The sequence below is a fragment of the Neofelis nebulosa genome, chromosome 2 (genome assembly GCF_028018385.1).
Source record: "Neofelis nebulosa isolate mNeoNeb1 chromosome 2, mNeoNeb1.pri, whole genome shotgun sequence".
Classification (NCBI taxonomy): domain Eukaryota; kingdom Metazoa; phylum Chordata; class Mammalia; order Carnivora; family Felidae; genus Neofelis; species Neofelis nebulosa.
The window spans coordinates 177,371,129-177,393,397 of record NC_080783.1 but is presented as its reverse complement, the minus strand read 5'-3'; the positions used below and the strand labels follow the sequence as shown (position 1 = coordinate 177,393,397).

Here is a 22,269-nt window from a genome sequence, read left to right as displayed (position 1 = left end):
TATACTCATTTTACAGGTAAAGAAATCAAGGCACAAAGAGGTTAAACAGCTTGCCAAAGCCATGACGTTTTTATACTGGAGCATGAAGCCTTACCTTGTACCCTATCATTTTGGCAGGAAGATACTACAGGCATATGGGGGCTGTCGCCCTGGGGCTGGTGGCTAGATTAGTCATTCAAGCTCCCTTTAATTAGGGTGTCCATATAATGTATCATCCAAACTAGGACACTTTTGGGAATGAAAAGGAGTGTTATTAATAGGTCTGCCAGGACAGCAGGAATAAATGGAATGACAATGTGGGACAAACCAGGTCAGGTGGTCACCATACGGTTGCAGCCAGCCCCTAAAGGCTTAACTCTACTCTAACAAAGCTTAAAGCTACTCCAGCTTAAATCTGCCCTAACAACAACCAAAACAACAAAACTGAAAAGAAGGGACTTGACTGTCTAGGAATAACACAAACACCGGAGGGGCTGGCTTAGAAAACAGCAGGGAGAGGAGTCTGAGACTTTATCCTACTTCCAAGCTCACGAGTTAGCCACCACTATTTCACGGATGCTGGGAGGGGACGAGTAATTCCTGGGTTACAGACAAAGGCAGCATAAGCATCGCATGCATGTCAATTTCCTCTTGTCCCTCAGGCCCCCTGGCGCTGATGCAAAGTGGCCCGGATAGGTGCTATACTTCTAAGAGGTGTGCTTCACAGCAGAGGAGCCTTGGGTTTAGGGAAAGAAATCTTTGATAATGGGCTGGCTGCTTGCAAACCTGCCTGACCCTTGCCCTGGGGGAGGTGTTGTCTGTATTAGATGGGCCAACAAACCAACTTGCCCCTACTCTCGGAGAGATGCTATCTCTCTCCCCCAAGGCTGTTTGCTCTAATCCTTCGCCCAACAACAGTGAGGGTCCCACCCTAGGAGTGCTCGGTAGGACCTGTGGCTGGGATTTCTGCACTCACTATTGGGAGAATAGACAGCCGGCTTCCAGGCTTCTCGAAGCCAGGACTTCTCCATTATAAGTCAGAGGTTCCAAGAGATTTTGGTTCCCTTCCTCTGATTTTGGGAGTGCTTGAGGTCAAGAAAGGGGAAATGTGTCCGGTTGCCCCAGAGTGTAAAATTAGAAGCTGAAAGTCTTTACTTTGGGTACCAGCTCTTCCCTTCCCCACAGGCTCTGCCTCTCCCGACTTTCTTCTGTGGTGTGGCTTCTTCCAGGGGGGCTGTCCCCGAAGCTACTGTGACCCCTGGGCTACAGTGTGAATCTTGTTGCCTGTGGTATCCCAGTGCCCGTCCTGGAGCCTGGCACATCCGGAGGTTTCTAATATGGTCTGGCTAAAGAATCTGGGAGAAAGTGGCCACAGGACACATGTACAACGTCCTCCTCACACACCCTAGGGACCATGACCAGGCATTTTTTTTTTGTTTTTTCCTCTCCAAATCGCAGTTTCCTCATTTGTAAAAGGAAGGTATTTAACCAGATGTCCTCAAATATCTCTTCTGGTTGTAGAAGCCTATGCCCGTTATCTAATTATAGTTATGATTTCTTATTTTGTGCCAGGAGATAAGAAACATGATCTCTCCCCACTTCGAGGAGCTTACTTCCAAGTTAGAAGACATATCATTGTGAGTGATTTTATGTACAAAAGCGTCCGAAAAATGACACAGGCTACGTACGATTACATCTCCAAAGAATAGAGAGGATGGATGTGTAGAAGGAGCGATCCATTTGTACAGAAAGTGCTGAGAGAGCACAACCTGTACGTGCCAGGGTCTGTCCTAGGTGTTACGGGGTGACTCAAGGTCAAGGAAAGAGCTATAGGGGCATTAGCCAGGACCCCAAACCAACAGCACGGTCTTGGGAAAATTATTTCATTCTCTTGAGTATCCCTTTCCCTATATGTCAAATTGGAATGAAATAAAGAGTTACGGGGAGGATTTGGTGATTTAGTGAGCTTGAAAAATACCGGGTTGATTAAAGGTGAGATAGCGGTATCAATCGCCATTGTCACTCACAAATTTCATTTACCTGTTGATTTTCCATGCTCAGCATTAAGGGGTGCAGGGTGGGGCCTGGAGTGCTATGGTCTTTGGTCTGACCATCGAACACCCTTCCGGTGTTCGGCCTGGTGTCTCACAACCAGCCTTGGTTCCTCTATGGACCCACTCTGTGGATTGGTCACAGTGGGCAACCCGATCTCATCTGACCATGTCCCTTCCCTGCTAAAATCCCACAGGACACATTATTGGAAAATGGGAGAGGGGCCAGGGGGCTTCATTGTGACCTGCAATGTTTTCTATTTTCAGCCAGATAGTGGGTTCATAAATACTATTCATACCAATTATACTTTTTTGTCTGCCTGAAATATTCCTTAATGAAAAAGCCATGACGAGGGAGTCCCAAGGACACTAAGCTTGTTGACTGTCTCCCAACATCCTGCAAAGCTACGTGGAGAGAGATAGCATTCTCCAGGGAGGGCTAGGAATAACTCTCTGGGTCATTTCAGACTTCGAGAAGGTACTATTTTCCAGAAAGAAATCAAACCTGTGCTCATGAATTGGGGTCTTTATTTTCCATACAGCATTTGACGGTTTTCCCAGAGGGAAAGAAAACAAGGGGGGAAAAAGTGGCAAAATCCCCCAAACGCATGCAGTCAGAGCAACGAAGAAAACACTTCTCATTGCCCAGCTTTGGATGGAAACGTGGGAGAGGGTCTTAATTGTCTCCCGGCCCCGGGCCCCATTCTAATTTATTGAGGGAAGGGCCCAGGAGATAAATCTTGATGTCATTCTCTAAGCCACCTAAAATGAGCCCATTAAACTACCGCCCGTGAATGAAGGCGTTTTTCCCGGGGTTGCAGCCCCCACCCCCAATCCCACACCCAGCATCACCCAGGGCACCGCCATTCTGAGGGCCTGAGAGGCACATCTGACAATGGAGCATTCAGGAAGGCCTTCCCGGATGGGGTAGGAAGCCTGTTTTATGCCCTGTTAATTACTGCAACAATTTATAAAATTCATGACAAACATAAAGCCCTTGCAGAGATTGTATTTCAAATGGCATATACCTATAACAGAATTCTCTTTGTTTGTAATTCCTGGATTTATGAGCTGTTGCACAACAAAATGGGACCGCCCCTTGTCCCCATGGGGGGCACTGGCTGAGCACCTCAAATATGCCATGGAGACAGAAACCTACTCAGGCATGGATGGGGACACTGCAGTCCCAGCTTGTGAGCTTAAGAGGAGTGGAGTTTGGGTTGGGGCAGGGAGGTTTTCTCTTGGTGGTTCCAAGCTGGAAGGGACCTCAGGCACGAGCTAGTCCAACTGTGTGTCTTTGCAGGAATCTTCCTTATAGCTTCTCTATCTCGTTTGCATGCTTCAGTGACAAGGAGCTCCTTACCTGACAAAGCAGCCCAAATGATTGCCCTTTGTCTCTAGTCTTGTCCCTTGTCCTCCCCAACTTTCCCTTGGCCACAAGAGTGGTTTTTCTAGAACCCAGATGGGATCTTGCTGCACTCCTGCTTAAAATGACTCATTGGCTTCCCTTTGCCTTCTGGGTAAGTACAAGGTCCTTAACAAGGCCTGGGAGTTGCTGTGTGAGGGAGGCCCTGCAGTGGCCCCCTGTCCGTTCCTCTCTCAGTAACGCCAAAAGCCTCTCAGCCAAATGGCCTTTGTGTTAAAATCTCCCAGTACGACTCACATAAGAGAAGGGTCAAGGGCTTAATTTTAGGGGCAGCAAATAAGAGTGTGTCTGTGGAGCTGGTAGATGGTGACTTCCTCACAGCCCGCAGGGGGGATGGGGTGACTGAGCTCTCCAGAAGGAAGAGAGAATGTTGGCGGCTCCAGAGAAGAGAGGGAAGCAGGGTCCCGGTGGAAGAGGATGGAATCTGAGGAGCTTCAGAGCTCTGAGAGCACGAGAGACACCTGAAGTTCTTTTTGTTTCCTTTTTGTTTGTTTATTTATCGAGAGAGAGAGAGAGAGAGAGAATCCCAAGCAGGCTTCATGCTGTCAGCACAGCACCTGACGCAGGGCTCGATCTCATGAACCGTGAGATCACGACCTGAGCAGAAGTCCAGAGTCGGATGCTGAACTTGCTGAGCCACCCAGGCCTGCAGCGCTCTTAGGAGAATCTGAGCCAGGAGCCAGGCTCCTCTGCCCTCTCCTAGAGGCAGGGGGTGGGGGAGGGGGTGGGGAGGGAAGGAACCTGAGCTCAGCTCAGGTCTCCGTTCTGTGTACACCATCTCTGCCATTCAGCGAGTCTCCAGCTTCAGGGAAACCTGTATATTTATGCAGAGGCGCTGACTTTATGAGTCTTGGACAGGGAGTTGCTTTCATTTTCTCCTTGGTGTCAGAATATGTGTCCTCTGTGAGATGTGCAGGAGACGTTCCGACTGGCATCCTCGGAAGCAGAAGACTGTTGATATAGAGCAATTAAAATGTGGAGTGGCTGGGTGTTCTGGCTTCCCAGAGTGCCCAGTTGAATGTTTGTATGTTAATTTCTTGGAAGGAAAGAATTGTTTTCTATGAGGATCTACTGAGTTCAGGTGTTCTACTCACTAGTTGTGGGACCATAAGCAAGATATTTCCTCTCTCTGGCTCTTGGCTGTAGTTTCTGAAAAATGAAGTCATTGCTAGGAAGAACCTTTGAGATGTTCAAGTCCTCAGGAAGCTGAGATTTGTTTCCGTAGTTTCCTCATCTAGGAAATGGAGTTGACACGAATCCTACCATTTAGAGTTGCTCTGCATAGAATCGAAATAATCTATGTTATTATAAACGTTGCAAGAATGACTCATTCTTGCATTTTCCAGAAGACCACATTGTAAGGAGAAGCCCCAGGAAGAAAAGTACCAATCTGTTGGAGATGAGGTGTGGGAAAGAGGGAGTTAGGATGTTTTTGGCTACAAGTAACAGAAGACTAACTCAAATGGCTTAAATACTAAGAAAATTTGTCATTGTGTACTTTAGGATGTTTGCATTACGGGAGTTCCGGTGTCGGCAAGTTCAATTGCTTCATGACATTATTGAAGACCCTGAAAATGAGTCTCAGCAGCCTGAGTGGCGTCTCCTGTGTTTCACTGTCTTTTCCCCTAAGCACATAGTCATCAGACACCTGATCAGAAAGCGTATGAAGCAAGAAGGAAGTGGGGACTGGCTGTCAGCCTCTGCCCCAGGGGGACACGAATACATACCACAAAACCAGACTCCCAGGGAGGGAGTCACCAATTGCTTCAGGAGTAGTTCAGTCTTTAGAAATAGATACTCCCCGGTGGAAACACGTACGGGGAGAGACATAGCGTCTCTAGAACCAACTACCTGGGGTTCAAGTTTGGCTGCACGCTGACCAGACACGGTGGCTTAGGCAGATATTTGATGGCTCTGTGTTAAGCTGGTCAGGGAAATGCAAATCAAAACCATAACGAGATGCCACGAAATACCCACCCACAAAAATGGCTACAATTATAGAGACTTTAATCCTAGGCGTTGGAATAATGGAAACTCTCTTACATGGCTGGTGAAAGTGTAAATTGATATATGCCCTACAACTGATCAAGCAATTCTGTTCCTAGTTATATCTCCAACAGAAACAAGTGGTTATGTCCATCAAAAGACATTTGTAAGAATGTTCATAGCAGCATGATTCATAATAGTGCAAAGTGGAACCCACCCAAATGTCCATCAACCGGAGAATGGAGAAATATATCAAAGCGTGGGCACGGCCAGGTGCTGCCCAGATCCCTCTTCAAGGTGGGGCTTTCCCCAGCTGTTGGGATGGCTGCCAGCAGCCAACCTTCAGGCTCTCTGGCCCTTCCAGATCTGCCTGGGCCGCAGACGGCCGCTTTGCCACAGCCGCACAGCACGGCTAACACAGGCTGTTTTAGCTTCCAGGCTCCTCGTGGGGTTGGCTGAGGTGGTCCTTGGGTCTGCACCAAACTCTGAATATCTCCCCGCTCCCCGTCCTGCTTCTTGTCTCTCCTGTCTGCAGCTGTCAACCCAAGGGCACTTCTCAGTAGCCATTCTGCCTACGAATCTGCCTCCGAGTTGGCTTCCCAGAGAGCAAGCCTGCCGTGCACGGGTGTGGTCAAACAGGACCATACAGTGCAGCAATCAAAGGAAAAAAAGCTATGACACCGGCAGCATGGGTGAATGTTGGGGAAGGAAAGCCAGGTATGAACGAGTATGCACTGTCCGAGTCCATTTCAATGAAGCTGGAAACCAGCGCGACAGATTCATGGTGAAAACAGGCCAGAATAACAGTGACCTTGGTATCAAGGAGCCTTGTGTGGAACTGGAAATAGTCTATATCTTGATTCAGAGATATATACCTATGCACGTTGGCACATAGACATGTGTATATGCATATGTGTTCATATTGAATATTCATTGAACAGCACACTTTGATTTGCATGCCTTACTGCATTGTTACACTTTAGTAAAAATGATAAAATAAAAATTAAAACAATAAAAAAAAGTCAGACTGTATTGTAATTGCCTAGCTCCCTGGACAGCCTATGGTTTCCTAAAGGCGGTGGCTGTGCCTACCCCTTAGTGAGTGTTCAAAGATATATTTTTTTTAACGTTTATTTATTTTTGAGACAGAAAGAGACAGAGCATGAACGGGGGAGGGGCAGAGAGAGAGGGAGACACAGAATGCGAAACAGGCTCCAGGCTCTGAGCCGTCAGCACAGAGCCCGACGCGGGGCTCGAACTCACGGACCGCGAGATCATGACCTGAGCCGAAGTCGGCCACTTAACCGACTGAGCCACCCAGGTGCCCCGATAAACATTTTTTTGAATGAATCAATGAGTATCAACCATTGATTTGTTGGATGGACTTGGGCGAGTCTCTTCACTCTGTGAACTTCATTTTATAAAGAAGGAAACCAATGCAGAGAGCAAAACTTGACTCACAGGTGTGGTATGCAAATCGGATGAGATAACTGGTGGAAACGTGCTGTGCAAACCGGAAACCGTTGTGTAAGCGTTAGTGCACAGGTTCTGAAGTCGAACTGCCAGAGGTGGAAAATCAGCTCCACCAGCCATCAGCTGTGTGCTCCTGGGAAAGTTACTTAACACCTTTGTGCCTCAGTTTCTTATCTGTAAAAAATGGGGTCATAAAAGTACATACCTTGTTGAGTGGCTGTGATAACTGAGACAACCTGAGTCCCCTAGAATTGTGGCTGACTGCTCAGTAAGTTCTCGATAAATGCCGGCTAGTATTAGCATGGAAAAAACTTTCCCCAGGATGGTATCTTTCAGGTAGAGAATCCTTCAACCTTTCCCTTCCCCACTAGGCTTTCTTCCCCTTATTTCTTCTCTGAAGCTCACTAGGATCCTTGGGATCCAGTCATTTATAACCTTATGGACATGACTTTTCCCCCAAGAGCAACTAGCCTGCAGGAAAGGAGATGACCCCAGTAGACAGCCCCACACTCCTGAATTTTGGATGTCTGCGTGTCATTTTTTCCTCCAAGAAAAAAATGACTAGGGCAGTCTGGGAAAGAGGGGCTGGAAATGGTGAGAGGGCAGGATGGGGCTCAGCCGTTGGAACATTCTCTGGTGAGGCCACGAGGGCAGAACATGATCCCAGAGTAGGATTTTCCTCCCTCCCAGGCTGGACTTGGAAGTGGCCAAAGACGGAGTCTGATTCCACCCAAACCCAACACCGGCAGTGATGGTGTGATGGGGCAGGAGCTGCGGGCTCTCTCAATAGTTTTCATGCCACCTGAACTTGTCACTTCGCCTCTGGATTTCTGCAAAACCAAGGATAGGGACTAGCTAATCCCTAAGGGCTCATTCAACTCTGAGCTTTGGGATTCTAAGAAGTGGAGTTTGGTACAGCGGACTTAGATGAAATGAAGTTGTTTTTTTTTTTAATTTTTTTTAACATTTGTTTATTTTTGAGACAGAGAGAGACAGAGCATGAATGGGGGAGTGTCAGAGAGAGAGGGAGACACAGAATCTGAAACAGGCTCCAGGCTCTGAGCAGTCAGCAGAGAGCCCGACGCGGGGCTCGAGCTCACATACCTCGAGATTGTGACCTGAGCCGAAGTCGGACGCTTAACTGACTGAGCCACCCAGGCGCCCCAGATGAAATGAAGTTTAAAGCCGGCTCTGTCATTTTGGCAGCCCTGTGTTCTGGGGCAAGCGATGTCACCTCTTGGTCCCTTTGGGTTTTATCTGTGACAGGGGTGTAATAGAGGTTTGCTGTAAATAGTAGCTCAATAAGTAATAGTCCCCGTGATGGCTAATTCTTCTGTCAACTTGATTGGGCTGCGGGATGTCTAGATGCTTAGTCAAACATTACTGTGCTTGTGAGGGGGTTTTGAATGAGATTGGCATTTGGGTTTGTGGATTTAGTAAAGCAGATTGCTCTCCCTAATGAGAGGCTCATCCAATCAGTTGAAGGCCTGAATAGAGCAAAGAAACAGTAAGAGGGCCTTCTTCCTGCCTGACTACTTTTGGGCTGGGACCTTGATTTTTCCTGTCTTCACGCGGGGCCTAACACACCCAGTCACCTTGGGGCTTGAACCTCCAAGTTCCAACTGGATCTATACCACCAGCTCTCCTGGTTCTTAGGCCTGTGGACTCAGACTAGAACTAGAGCATTGGTAGGGGCGCCTGGGTGGCTCAGTTGGTTAAGTGTCCGATTTCGGCTCGGGTCGTAATCTCACGGTTCATGGGTTCGAGCCCCACGTCGGGCTCTGTGCTGACAGCTCAGAGCCTGGAGCCTGCTTCGGATTCTGTGTCTCCCTCCCTCTCTCTCTGCCCCTCCCCCCGCTTGTGCTCTGTCTCCCAAATAAATAAACATTAAAAAAAATAATAATAATTAAAAAAAAAGAACTAGACCGTTGGCTCTCCTGGGTCTCCAGCTTGCTGACTGAAAATCTGAGGACTTTCCAGCCTCCATAATTGCACGAGCCAATTCTGTGTAATAAATCACATCTCCCGCATTGGTTCTGTTTCTCTGGAGAACCCTGACTAATACGGTCCCCTTCCCGTCTGGTTTGTCATTTTTTTAGGAAAATCTTCATATTTTTCCTCCATGTACCCTGTAGCTCTTACTTTCTGCTCCTGAATAAGTCAGTGCCTATTTACAGGGAGCAAAAAGTCAGCAGCAATAGAACATGCTCCATCTGTCTAGTTTTTATTATTTCAAGCGCTTCTATAATTATCATTTAAAATTTTTTAAATGTTTATTTATTTTTGAGAGACAGAGCATGAACAGGGGAGGGTCAGAGAGAGGGAGACACAGAATCCGAAGCAGGTTCCAGGCTCCGAGCTATCAGCACAGAGTCCCGATGCAGGGCTCGAACTCACGGACCGTGAGATCATGACCTGAGCCGAGGTTGGACGCTCAACCGACTGAGCCACCCAGGCACCCCTATAGTTATCATTTAATCCTATTATTTAATCCTAGACCCAACAACCCAGGGAGATAAATAAAGCAGAAACTGTTCCCTTTAATTTTATTTTAGCAGCATTATTAAGGTATAATTGACATAAAATAATCCATACTCATCAAGTGTCCAATTTGATGAGTTCTGAGATATGTACAAACCTGTGAAACCATCAGCACAATGTAAAGAACATACCCATCACCCCCTAAAATTTCCACATGCTTCACTGTATTCCTTTCCCATCCCGTGCCGTCCCCAGATCAGCACTGCTGATGGCCGTTACTTTCTTCTAATTGCTGAGAGAACTGAGGACCAGAAGCTGACACGTCCTGCCTATGTCAGGACTCTTCCCTGGTCTAGTCTCCTGATGCTCAGCTCAGGATTCATTCTAGGAGACCACCTTCAATCATCCCCAGGAGAAAGGGGGAAGAAATCACTTATTGAGCACCTACCATGTGTTAAGTCCCAGGCTAGGTGCTTTACATATAATAGCTGTGGAAATACAGTAGCCTGAGTCTTCCTTTGGTTTCGGATGCCTCCTCTCTGATGACTGTTCACCCCCACCCCTGGGTTCTGACTCAGCCCATGTATCCAAATGTGAGCTCGGATGCATCTTTCCCTGGGTGTCTAATAGGCATCTCAGATGGAATTTGCCTAAACATAGCTTTGTTTATGACTTACCTTCCCCTCTCTCCAGCCCCCAATAGGTTGTCCCTGAGTCTTCTACTCAAGTGCTCAAGTCAACAATATTGAGTTAACTTCAATTCTTTCCTTCCCCTCACTTAGGACAGCTAATCCATTGCCAGGTTCCATTACCTGTATCTTCAAAAGAATCCCAATCTGGCCGCTATTTTCCATGCCCATTCCACTGTCTGGCCCAAGCTACCATCGTGTCCTAGTTGGTGTCCCTGCTTTCACTCTTGCCCTGGCCTCTATGACCCTTTCTGTGCATATCAGCCCATGATCTTAAATCACATCATGACACTCCCTTTCCTAAAACCCCTCAATTGCTTTCCAAAACATTTGGAACAATCCCGCATTCTTACTCAGCCTCATGGAGTTCTCTGTGATCTGTCACTTTTGTGAACTGGTATTGTGATGCCCCCACCCCCACCCTGGACACACACACAAGCTCCGGTCGATATGACCTTCCTTCTGCTACTTGAACATACCAAACTTATCACTGCCTTAAGTTTTCTGCCTAGAAAACTGGTCTCCTCATCTTCCCACAGGTAATTTCTATTCTTTCCTCAGGTTTTAGTCAAGGAAAAGAAATGGTGGTCATGACCATCTGAAATTATGTTGTTATTTGTTTGATGACCCATCCATTCCTTCTTGAGAGTGAGAGTAGGAACCTTGTCTGTTTCATTTACTGATGTATTCACCAATACAGCCCTAACACCTATAAAAATACTCAGCATATGCTAGGTACTCAATAACTATTGGGCCACTGAATGATCAAACAATAGGCCTCTTAATCATATACAGTAATGGTTAACCATCTTTCCAGCCAAATGCTTCTCTATCACTACATAAAAATCCAATAACTCTTCCTAATTCTTTCCCGCCTCAACGTTTTCCTTGGCCACGTGCTCGCCACAGTGACAAAACCCTTAAATGTTGGAGCTTCATCTTCTTCCTACTCCCTTGTGGAACCTGCCCCCGGCCCCCCTCATACCCTTACCTCCTGGGTTTTGCTGAGTAAATTCCGACCTTTTGTTCTATTATCCCACATTGTCTTACAATACGCCTCTTCGGTTTCAATAATCCTCGCTTAACTCGTATTACAATTCCCAGCCAAGCATTCATCTTCCTTTTAGATTTAACCATAAAATACCACAAGATTTACTGCCCACCGCTCTTTCTTGTGCTTGTCATCTTTTCTACCTGGAGACTTTTGTTTTAATTTAATTTTCATGTGTTTAGAATTCTTCCCCAAGTGATTTCCTCAGCTAAGGGCATGGGTACATGCTCTTTTAATTCTTTAGTAACCGAACATTTCTTTCAATGTCAAGATCCAGCACCAACGCCACCACCCCAGTATATAGGGTGGTAGTTCATGATGTTCTCGGGCAAGTGGGTATGACAGGGGATAGTGAAGGGCCGCGCCCTCGCGGAGCTTACATCTTTTTCTCTGGCTTTTGTATTAGTGGAATCGAATAGTTTACGCTGCGGGAATCAATATTCTCCAAATCTCAAAGGCTTAACAGAAGAAAAGTCTCCCTTTTGCTTTGCGGCTGGGTCCAGGAGACTTACTGGGAAGGTTGTCCTGCATGTGAGAGCTCCATGTTTCACTTCTGTATTAGTGCAAGCTTCCCGGATCAGAGCAGCAAGGGGAGAGAGTGCCGGGAAGTCTCACGACCTGGACACGCCTCTGCCCAGAAGTGACACACACATTTTCATTGCCCAAAGAATGTCATATGACCATGACAAACTGCAAAGGGGCAGAGTAATGCCAAGCCCCCGTGTGCCCCGAAGGCAGATAACTGGAAATATTTATGAGTTCCACTAGTATCTAATAGCTTTCACTGAGAATATAGTAAAATGTGGGATGCTTTCATTATATTTTTTTCTCTCAGTGATCTAAAAATTATGATTCACTGTCTTCTATTTACCAGTATTGCACAGAAAGTTAGATTTTTTTTTTTTTTTTAGTTTTGCCTGTCTATGTACCTCTCCCCGCCCATCTATCTGTATGTCTGTGTTAGTTGAGGTCAGCCATGATGACTCACAGATAGCATTAACTATGTAAGAGATTTAGCGGGACGGCAACAGAAGACCAGCAGAACCTTGAGCCCCTGATGGAGGTCTGAATTCTGTAACAGGAGATTGGAAAGGAAGTGCCCTTGAGGTAGGAATGGTCTCTGACTGCAGCATAGCTCCAAGATGGGTTGGCCAGGCCTGTGGGGAGTCCTTGAGCTCAAGTTGTCCCTGAAGGAGACCCATGTCTCACAGGAACTGGCCTGCCTTGTGTCCTCGCATGATTAATCTGCAGGGAGCATGACCTCTACGTGCCCTTTGTGGTAAACTTAGATCTGAGAGATACAACTTTATGGCAGTCACAAGAAGCTTATGAATATTTTTTCTTTCTTCTGTTTTTGGGGTTGGGTAATTTTGCCAGGCTATCCCTAGGTGTGTGCCACTTAAACATTACTCCTGTCCACAGTGCATCCTTTCCACATGGATTTTCTCATCTTTCCTCACTTTGGTGAGGAACTCTGTCCCCTATTATTAATTCTCCATCTGTGTCTTGTCCCCCTTTTGGAACTCTATCACTTACATAATAGACGTCCTGCATGTGTCTTTTATGTCCCTCACCTTTTCATTTATGATTTTCATGTATTTGTCACTCTATATTGTGGGTTGTTTCCTATATTTAATTTTCTAAAATGCTATAATCATTTTGGGGGAAATTAACACTCAGTTTTACACTTTTCTATTGAATTTTAAAATTCAGAAAGCATATGTAAGTACCAAAAGTTATTTTTTGTATGTGCTTTCACAACATCTTGAGAATTCTAACTGCATCTTGCCTCCTTGAAAGCCACCTGTTCTAGTTGTTGGGACTGATCTCCTTCCTTCAATGGCTCTGATCCTTTGATAATATCTGCTCTGTAAATGCTTGCTTTGGAGGACATGCACACCAGGACTTGGGGTCTTTTAGGCCAGGGGAGACTGATAGGCAGTAGAAGATAGGGAGGAGTTTCTTCTCCAGTAGGCTACTGATGATGGGTTTGTTTAGATGGGATGAAGGAGGGAGGCCTCTTTGTTCTAACATACCCATGGAGATGAGGTGTCCCCAGCCCCACATTGCCAATGCCTTCGGGCACAGCCACCAGATAGAATAGCTGACCTCTCCTAGAGCTACACATAGCTCATTAGAGGGAAGGGTCCCCTCCCTGATTCTAGGGGATTCACCAGGCTTTCTTCTTGTGACCTCGTAATTGAGGTCTTCACCACTGATTCTTCCAGGGAAGTAATCCTCTTTTCAAGTGGAGTTTTGGGCCTTTCCCTTGGTATTGCAAGAAATGAACCCCTCATTCTGTGTCTTCTTTTCTAGTATTTGAGGTGTCAGCCATATCTGTCTTCACTAAGCTACTACAATCAGCTAGCCTCATTCTGGTGATTGATTCATCCCTGGGAGCTGGAACAGAGAGAGGGTCCTGAGCACCTATTCAAGTCATTATCATGCAGAATCCCGCAAAAATTTCCCCTCAAATCTTGATAACTCCCAAAGACCCCCTTATTCCCTTCTTTATTCACAGTGGCATGCCAACTTCAAAGAAGTTCCCTCCAAAGAAGCCTTACAAAGGGAGGAACAATAGTCTGAATTTGTCATCATCACTGGGCACCAGGCTTTTTCTTTCCTACAGGTCAGATGCAGATGCCCTATGTGGTGCTGACAACCGTCTGTCATAAGTCTAGGGTCAGCAGTCTGGGACTAGCCCCTGGAATCATCACCATGGGTTTTTACTGGGGTGGCCACCAAAACAAAAATGGGCAGGTGGGCACAGACAGAGGAGGAGAACGTTGCTCTGGCAGGGAGAGGGGTTGGGACATTTTTCTTTTAAAAAATTTTTTATGTTTATTTATTTTCAGAGAAACAGAGACAGCATGAGTTGGGGGGGGGGTGGGCAGAGAGAGAGAAGAGAAAGAGAGGGAATCCCAAGCAGGCTCTGCACTGCCAGCACAGAGCCCGATGTGGGGCTTGAACTCACGAAACGTGAGATGATGACCTGAGCTGAAATCAAGAGTCAGACACTTAACTGACTGAGCCACCCAGGCACCCCTGAGGCATTTTTTAAGTATATTTATTTATTTTGAGAGAGAGAGAGAGAGCAGAAGCAGGGGATAGGCAGAGAGAGAGAGAGAGAGAGAGAGAGAGAGAGAGAGAGAGAGAATCCCAAGCAGGCTCCACACTGTTAGCACGGAGCCTGATGCAGGGATCAAACTCACAGACCACGAGATCATGACCTGAGCTGAAACCAAGAGTTGGACGTTTAACTGCCTGAGCCACCCAGGTGCCCCAGGGTGGGGATATTAATAGTTATTTTTGATAGTAATAGTCTCATCATGAGGGGACAACATTGAAATGCCTTTGTTGTTTATGTTATTTTCCGGGTGGCTAGCAATGTTGGGTTTCTAACCAGGAAGTACGAAAGGCAAGTACTGAGAGCCAAGCCTTGTGTGAGGCATGTTATATATGTCAGCTCATTCACTCGTCACCACAACTCTGTGTCGTTATCCTCATTTTACAAATGGGTGCCCGGGGCTCAGAGAAAAAAGGTGGGTTAGATGGGGGAATCGGTATTTGAATACCGTCCGGGTCATTCCAACATCCACACGCATGCTCTATGCTAGTAGTCCAGGCCGTGTTCAATTTTGAGTTGACTTTTGGCAGCTGAACAAGACCGCAATAGCAAAGAAGGAACGGGAGGGTGGGGCGGTTTGAGACGCCAGCACAGGAATAGGCAGGAGTCAGGTGTAAATGACAAATAGGAAAGTGTCCTGCGTGCCCACACAAAGAGGTTGTGCCGGAGAGAGATGAGATTTGAAAGACCAGTTAATGCCAGATGGTGAAGGATCCCATAACTTCTAAGTCCTGAGGTCTTAGGCAAATTACTTTACCTTGCTGAGTGTAATTACTTCTCTGGTCTGGAAAGTGGGGCTGAAATACCCTTCCTGACTGCCTGCGTGCTTAAAGCACCCACTGAGTGCTTGGGGGATGGTGAATGCTGCTTCCTGTCCAGCAGGACCTGGCTCTGGGTGTGGAGGAAGCGGTAGGGTGGGGACACAGGGCTGGAGGGCTGGCTCTGTGTCAGCACCTCCTGAGGCCCCAGGTTCTTCCAGCCCCAACCACCTCTTCATCATTTGAGAGATCAGCCTCAGGCCCATTTGGTGTTGATTACAGCAAACCAGGCCTCTCCGTGTGAAGGAAACAGGCCCTCATTTCTCTCATTAAAGTAAAATATGACCCATTTTTATGCCTGCGTATTTTGTTGCCGAGATTACGAGAGTCATCTTTTCTGTTTATATGGAACGGAGAAACGTTACACCAGGCGGGCGGCCTGGGCCCCCGCGTCTGGGGAATAGAAAGCAGATGTCGTCCTCACTGTTATTTTCCCTTCTGCCCCAGCCTCTACTCTCCTCCTCCCTGCTCTTCTCCGCTCAGACGCATAATCCTTTCAGATTCGCACGAGGTAAGTGGATCATAAGAATAAACTCACATTTATTGAGCTCTTTACCAGGTGCCAAGCCCTATAAACAAGTTCCCCCTTTAATTCTCCCTAGAAGCTTCAGGGGTGGTGGATATTAATCCTTATTCAGCCCCGGTTCCCTCGAACCAGAAGTGCCCCAAGTTTCTCTGGTGCCCCAACACAAAGGAAAAAATGAATCCTGCCCTTCTCAGATGCACTGCCTCACAGGTGCTCCCAGAGCTCTGGTGGGAATCATCCTAGGAGGGTCTCCTCACAGGGGAAGGTGACTGGGGGCCCAGCGGGTCAGGGATTCCTACCAGGTCGACTTAACTGGGGAGTGGTGGGGGCTTGGGAAGATTTTAGGCAGAGAATCCACAATGCAAGGTGCATGATTTTGGAGGAAGGCCTTTGATACCCGTCTGGAGAAGGGGTGGGGGGCAAGTGAGAGTGGAAAGAAGGGGTGTAAGAAAAATCATCCCAAACACAGAAATAAGGAAATAAGGCGAGGTCTCCGTGCTTTCTCATTGTTATGCAGAGCAGTGTCCAACAGGGATATGCAGTCCTTTACAACGTTTTCTGTAAAGGGCTAGACAGTAAATATTTCAGTGTTGTGGTCCGTAAGTTCCCCATCAGTTACTCAACAATACCTTTGTAGCAGGGAAGCAGCCAAAGGCAAATATGTAAATGAATGAGCACAAGCGGTGTCAATAAAACTTTATTTCCAAAAACCAAGAGGTGGCTGCCATTATTGCTCTGTGGGAATGTACTCTTGTCGGGCACATTCTTTATTCTTTTTTTTTTTTTTTAATTTTTTTTTTTTAACGTTTATTTATTTTTGAGACAGCGAGAGACAGAGCATGAATGGGGGAGGGTCAGAGAGAGGGAGACACAGAATCTGAAACGGGTTCCAGGCTCTGAGCTGTCAGCACAGAGCCCGACGCGGGGCTCGAACTCACGCGAGATCATGACCTGAGCCGAAGTCGGACACTCAACCGACTGAGCCACCCAGGCGCCCCCCTTTTTTTTTAAATTTTTTTTTTAACATTTATTTATTTTATTTATTCTTGATTAGAGTTCAGGCCCTCTGAGAATCTACTTCGATGTGTGGATTTTTGTCTGCCAGAGATAAAGTAATTTTTGTCTGATGGAAAAAAAGTAATTCCACCTCTGTTGTTGTTGTTGTTGTTACTGTTGTCCTGAAGGACATGAGCTGGTTTGGTATCTAACAAGAAATCTTATTCCAATATTCTCTCTGCAGCAGTTATATATCAATTCTCAGCTCTTCAAATACTCTCCAAACCAGCTTTGCAATCTGGCTGGCTCCCTCACTGGTGAATTGAATACATCTTTACACATGCTAACTTTACATCAGTATGGCAGCCAGGTTTGCCTTAACTTTCTGAAAGTCGCACTGTCCTTTAACAGAGGAGAGGTTCAGTATAAGACCGTAGAGTCGTCCAGAAAAAAACAGAACACAGCGAGAGACGAAGAGGAAGGAGAACGAACGGGTCCCATGTCTGGCCTGCTGTGTGACGAATAAATGACATTGCTCCTCACAGAGCCAGCATGCCACCCCAGAGTACTCCCCAAGCCTTGGAAAGTTGTGTGGTTGGGACCAGACCTGGGAAGGGGTGGGAAAATGGCAAACAACCATGCCAACCTCTAAGGCTCCCTGTACTCCCTGGTTGGTTGGAGATCCAATTTCTTGTATCTTGATATTTGGCAGCTGACATAAGCATTCGGATAAATCATTCCCTGGAGTTTTGCGGTGCCCCTGGGTACTGCAGACTAGTTTTTAGGGGGATATGATAAGGAGATTCACTGGTACCGGTATCCCTTTCCGAATTGGGCTGTGTGGGTGGAGGGTGCAGGGGCCAGCAGGGGGCTCAGACCTATGCTCCGTGCAGGGTGAAACAGACGTTCTAGATTTCCTGGGGCTTACGGTGGGATTAGGGAAGATATTATACTGTATCACGACTGCCTTTCCCTCGCTTCTTGGAAGTTCTCCCGTAGATACACATGCACAGCTACAACGCGGCGATACGCAAGCAGCATTTTCAACAGTGGGGGTCGGTCATATGATTCCAGAAAGTGCAGGGCTAGGCTACTGTAGGAAAGAATGAGGAGATGCTCTTTATACCGATAAGGACTAATCTCCAAGGTAGGGTGCGAAGAGGCCAGAACAGGTGAGAAATGAACAGTGTGCTACTTTTCATGTTAGAAAGGGGGAAATAAGAACCCGTATTTTTTATTTGCCCGAAGTAACTCCAGAAGGATACACAAAAAACTAACAAAAGTGACGTCCTGTGGGGTAAGGGGAGGGAGGTTGAGGGGGGTATGGTGAGAAGCCAGCTTTTCACACTGTACCATTTTTCGTTGTTTCCATTTTTGAACCGTGGAGAGAAAGTACCTGACGACCTGTGAAGGGAAATGATAGGGAGGGCATAGGCTACCCATAGGAGCACGTGACTGAGTCTGAGGTGACAGGGAAGGCCCGGGGAAGGTCATTTCATAGAGGCGACACCGAGCAGAGTGGCATGGGCACTGGTGCCCTGCCAAGCACCCCGTGGGTGTTGTCCCCTACCTGGTCTCAGCTGCCCCGTGCTGCAGGTGGCCGAGGTAAGCCTTGCTATCCCTGTTTTATAGACCAGGAAACAGAGGTTAAAGGGGGTTAATGAATCTGCCCAAGGTCATGCAGGTTAGTAAGCACTGAACCAGGACTTGAACCCTGGTCTCTGATGGACGACCGAGCTTTTTGCATTCTCACATATACTCAGGTGATTAGGACACGGTATGAGGAGAGCTGTGATTCAACCTAAGTCTACAGCTCAGCGAGCCTTCAGAGGAAGGGCCTGGAACCTTCTAGAAGGATGATGAGGTGACCTTCAACTGGGGTCCTGTAAAAAAAGAAGCTGCAGGCCAGGTGGAGGGGAGAAGGAAGAGTGCTCCAGGTAGAAGGACCGGCCAGCGATGACAAAGGTTTGGAGGGACGGGGTCTGCCCTCATTTAGAAAGTAAGCGGTCTGGGGCAGCAGCGGGAGGGAACAGAGGGAGGTGGGAGGTGGGCTGTTAGCACCGGACCTTATTTAATACATGAAAGAAATGGGGTCTGTTCTCAGCAAGTCTGCTGTCTCACTCTACTCTGAAAATGGGGAGAGGCCCCTGAAAAGTGTTTTCCCAGTTGAACCAGGTTTGCAGTGAAAGGACCCAGCTGGCTGCTGGCTCGGGGAGGCTCAGGTGTCGAGTCTGGGAGGCCCGGGCCAGGGGCCTTGCGTGCAGGCTGCTCCTTGCCTCTCTTCAGCCACCCCTGCCCCCGCTGGCTCTCTCATTTGTTCCTCGTCCAGTCGCTGCCCCCACACCTCATCAATCACCCCGGACTCAGGGAAACAGGCCCACGGTCCTGCCGAGACCCCCATGGCCTGGTGCTGACAACGGCGAGCTGGACTCCGTGCGTCCTGATGATCTGGGCGCAGATAAGGGCCATTAACACCTTTGGTAATTACGGAACCCCGGCTCAGGCCTGCTTGTCCCTGACCAGAGGAGCTGGGAGGAAAGGGGGAGATCCGGGCTTCGTGTTATTTTATTTACTTTTATTTAAATGAGTCGATATAGGCCAGCTCTTGGAACGGCGCCCGGCACAAAGCAGGTGCTACGCAAGTCTTTGCTATTGTTATTAGCACATGTTTATAGGTGGAGAGGGGACTCGCCCGGGGAACGCAGCGAGTGACGGGCTCAACCGGGATGGGGACAGGCCAGGGCTCGTTCCAGGGTGTCTTTCTGCCCTGGCAGGGGCTCCACCAGTTTTCTTCACACCCAGTGACTGACAGTTGGAGCTCTGATTTGGGGCCAGTTCTGAGAAAAGGCACAATAAACAGGAAGCTTATTATCTGAGGGTGCAAGGCACGAAGGCCGCCCTTCCTCGTAAAAACGCCCCTTTATCTGATTTCATCCCCGAACAGCACCGTGCAAGAGGTGTCTCCATCCCATACAGGAAAAACCGAGTTTATACATACCGCATCCAGAGGCCCGCTTTCAGGAGACGCCCTGTCAGTTCCAGCTTCCTCTGTCCTTTGGGTGGGCGCACACTTCTGACTAATGGAGGTGATTGCATTAGAATTTACCTCCCACCCAGCACTGACCTTTCTTTCTTCCCAAAGTGAGGAATGAGAAATGATGACCGGGGGAGCAAGGGACTCACCAGCTCGGAGGGGCCCCCAAGAGGTCAGGGCTGGCCTGAGGGCCCGTGGATGGCCAGCTGCCAGGTGGGACGAGGGTGCCTTGAGGGGCACCCATTTGTCTTGTCCTTTGACATGTGGGGTAAACTCGTACCGGCTTCTCCTCTGCAAAGCATGCGCACTGTCTGCTGAGGAGAATGTCTAAATAGAATCCAGGCGGCTGACTTGAGAGAGTTTCTGTACCAGTCTGGGAAAGCTGGGTGGTGGGCCAGGGGTACCAGGGTGTCCAAAACCTGAAGGGGTGGACCTGGGAGGGGAGCGACATTCCCTAAGGGAGTAGCCACCAAGGCGGGCGGTGCTAGGCCTGGGATCCTTTGTGAAATTTTCTAAAATGAGCTTTAGGGGAAGTCCAAAGGCAGTTAGTTTCATCTTACCCGGGAGATGCGGCTTACAACGTGCATGACGGAAGGCATGGTTCCAGGCCCCGTCTCTAGAACCAGGGTTCAAATCTCAGCCTCCCTGCTCACTGCGTGACCCTCATCAACTTTCTTCATCTTTTTTTGTGCCTCAGCTTTCTCCTCTGTCAACTGGGAGAATATGGGTGTTACTTGCCTTACAGAGTTGATGTGACCTTTAAGAGTTAATATGTGGGAAGTTCACAGAACAGTGCCTGGCACACCGTGAGCCCTATATCATGTTGCTGTTATTATTATTGCTATGACTTAATACCTACTACGCATCGGGTGATTCCCCCTGCATTGGTCTCTTATTAAATCCTTACAGTGGATTGTCTCTGCAGAGAGCAAGTAGGCTGAGATGTGGACCCTGTTTACCAAGGACTACACTTCTGGGCCAGAAGGACTCGAAAAGTCTTTCAGTCCCCATCTGAAATCTCTATCTTCCTTGAAATGCCCCCTGCCTTTCCCCTTTGGGAAGAGAGTGTGGAGAGATTAAGGAGAAGGTTACTGTAGGGGCATCCAGTGCGCTAAGACCAAGCTAGAAGTCACCTTCTCCATCTCTGAGGCCAGGGTTCTTTTCTGGATAAAATGGCTCCGTGCGCACGGCCTGCCGTCAGACCTCGCGGCTTGCCCCGTCTTGTTCTTGGCAGCTGTGTGGCTGCTGTAGGCAAGTCATATCACCTCCACAAGCCTCGTTTCCCTCTGCCTTTTCCAGGTGTGCAGTGCTGTGGCTGGGGGGACAGCTCATGGGGGGTGGGAGGCACGGATGACAGGGAGACCTGCTCATAGATGGAGTTGTGCAGAGACTGAAAGAAACCTGAGTCACTGCCATTCGTGGAGATGGCCTGGGCTGTACAGAGCACCTCCTTTGGAGCCTACATGGAACCTCCAGTGAGGCCCTGTGGGCTGGGACGAAGGAGCCTCCAGACCCCGCTGAGATAGGTCACGGGCTCCAGCCCTGCCACCGCCCCAGGTGAGCCCCGCACTCAAGTCCTCGATGGGGCTGTGTCTCTTTTGCTCAGACATCCGGCACAGCACTGTTCGACAGAAAGTCTGACAGAAGGAACTGATCTTTCAGGGAGGAGCGGGGCTGAGGCGGAGGTCACGACGGAGCAAGACCAGGTGCCAGAGCTTACCGTTGTGACCTCCACCCTCAGCCCCGCTCCTCCCTGCTGCCTACGGCTTGTTAGGTAAGTCGAGGCAGCGGGAGGGTGAAAGAGCCAGTTGGGTGCCATTTGCAGGCCTTTCAGCAAGCATTGGCTGCTAATGCCGCCTGCAGGAGCTGGGCCGGCCCTTCGGGGGACAGAACCAAAATACACTGGGCTGGAACAATCGTGGCCTGCTTGCTCAGCTTACTGTCTTTGCCCAGACTTGGTTCGGCCCTTAAGCGGCCAGTGACTTCCCTCCTCGTTGGCAGAGGGACATATTAACAGGGGCCTGTTGAAGGTTAAGTAGAGCCAAGTGTTTTCTAAAGATTCTGTCCTAACATTCCTCATTTTACAAAGGAGGACCGTGACGTCTCAGAGTTAAATAACTTGCTCAAGGCCGCACGACTGGTCGGTAATTACACTCCCTGTGTAGCTGATGGCGTACGTACTGTGTATCAGCCTTTAATATAAATGCCTCGTATTCACGATCGTATTTGATCCTGGTTAAAAACAGCCTTACGGGGGGGCGCCTGGGTGGCGCAGTCGGTTAAGCGTCCGACTTTCAGCCAGGTCACGATCTCGCGGTCCGTGAGTTCGAGCCCCGGTCGGGCTCTGGGCTGATGGCTCGGAGCCCGGAGCCTGTTTCCGATTCTGTGTCTCCCTCTCTCTCTGCCCCTCTCCCGTTCATGCTCTGTCTCTCTCTGTCCCAAAAATAAATAAAAAACGTTGAAAAAAAAATTAAAAAAAAAAAAAACAAAAAAACCCCAGCCTTATGGGTTAGGTGTAATTACCCCCATTTGACGGAAGTACAAACTGAGGCTCACAGAGATTAAGTAACGTCCAGTGCGGCCTCGTTAGATATTGGAAGAGCTGATACGCCTGTCCAGATCCCGTAGCCCT

The 22,269-nt window shown here is 48.2% G+C and overlaps 1 long non-coding RNA gene across 1 annotated transcript; it reads right to left on the bottom strand.

The window, feature by feature from the left end:
• Positions 1 to 2,541: 2,541 nt before the first annotated feature.
• LOC131504685 (uncharacterized) lies at positions 2,542 to 11,778 on the bottom strand. Its single transcript, XR_009258113.1, has 3 exons — positions 11,649 to 11,778; positions 6,904 to 7,089; positions 2,542 to 4,733 (listed from the first exon to the last, which is right to left on the bottom strand). It is a non-coding gene; the product is annotated as an uncharacterized LOC131504685 (long non-coding RNA).
• Positions 11,779 to 22,269: the final 10,491 nt, after the last annotated feature.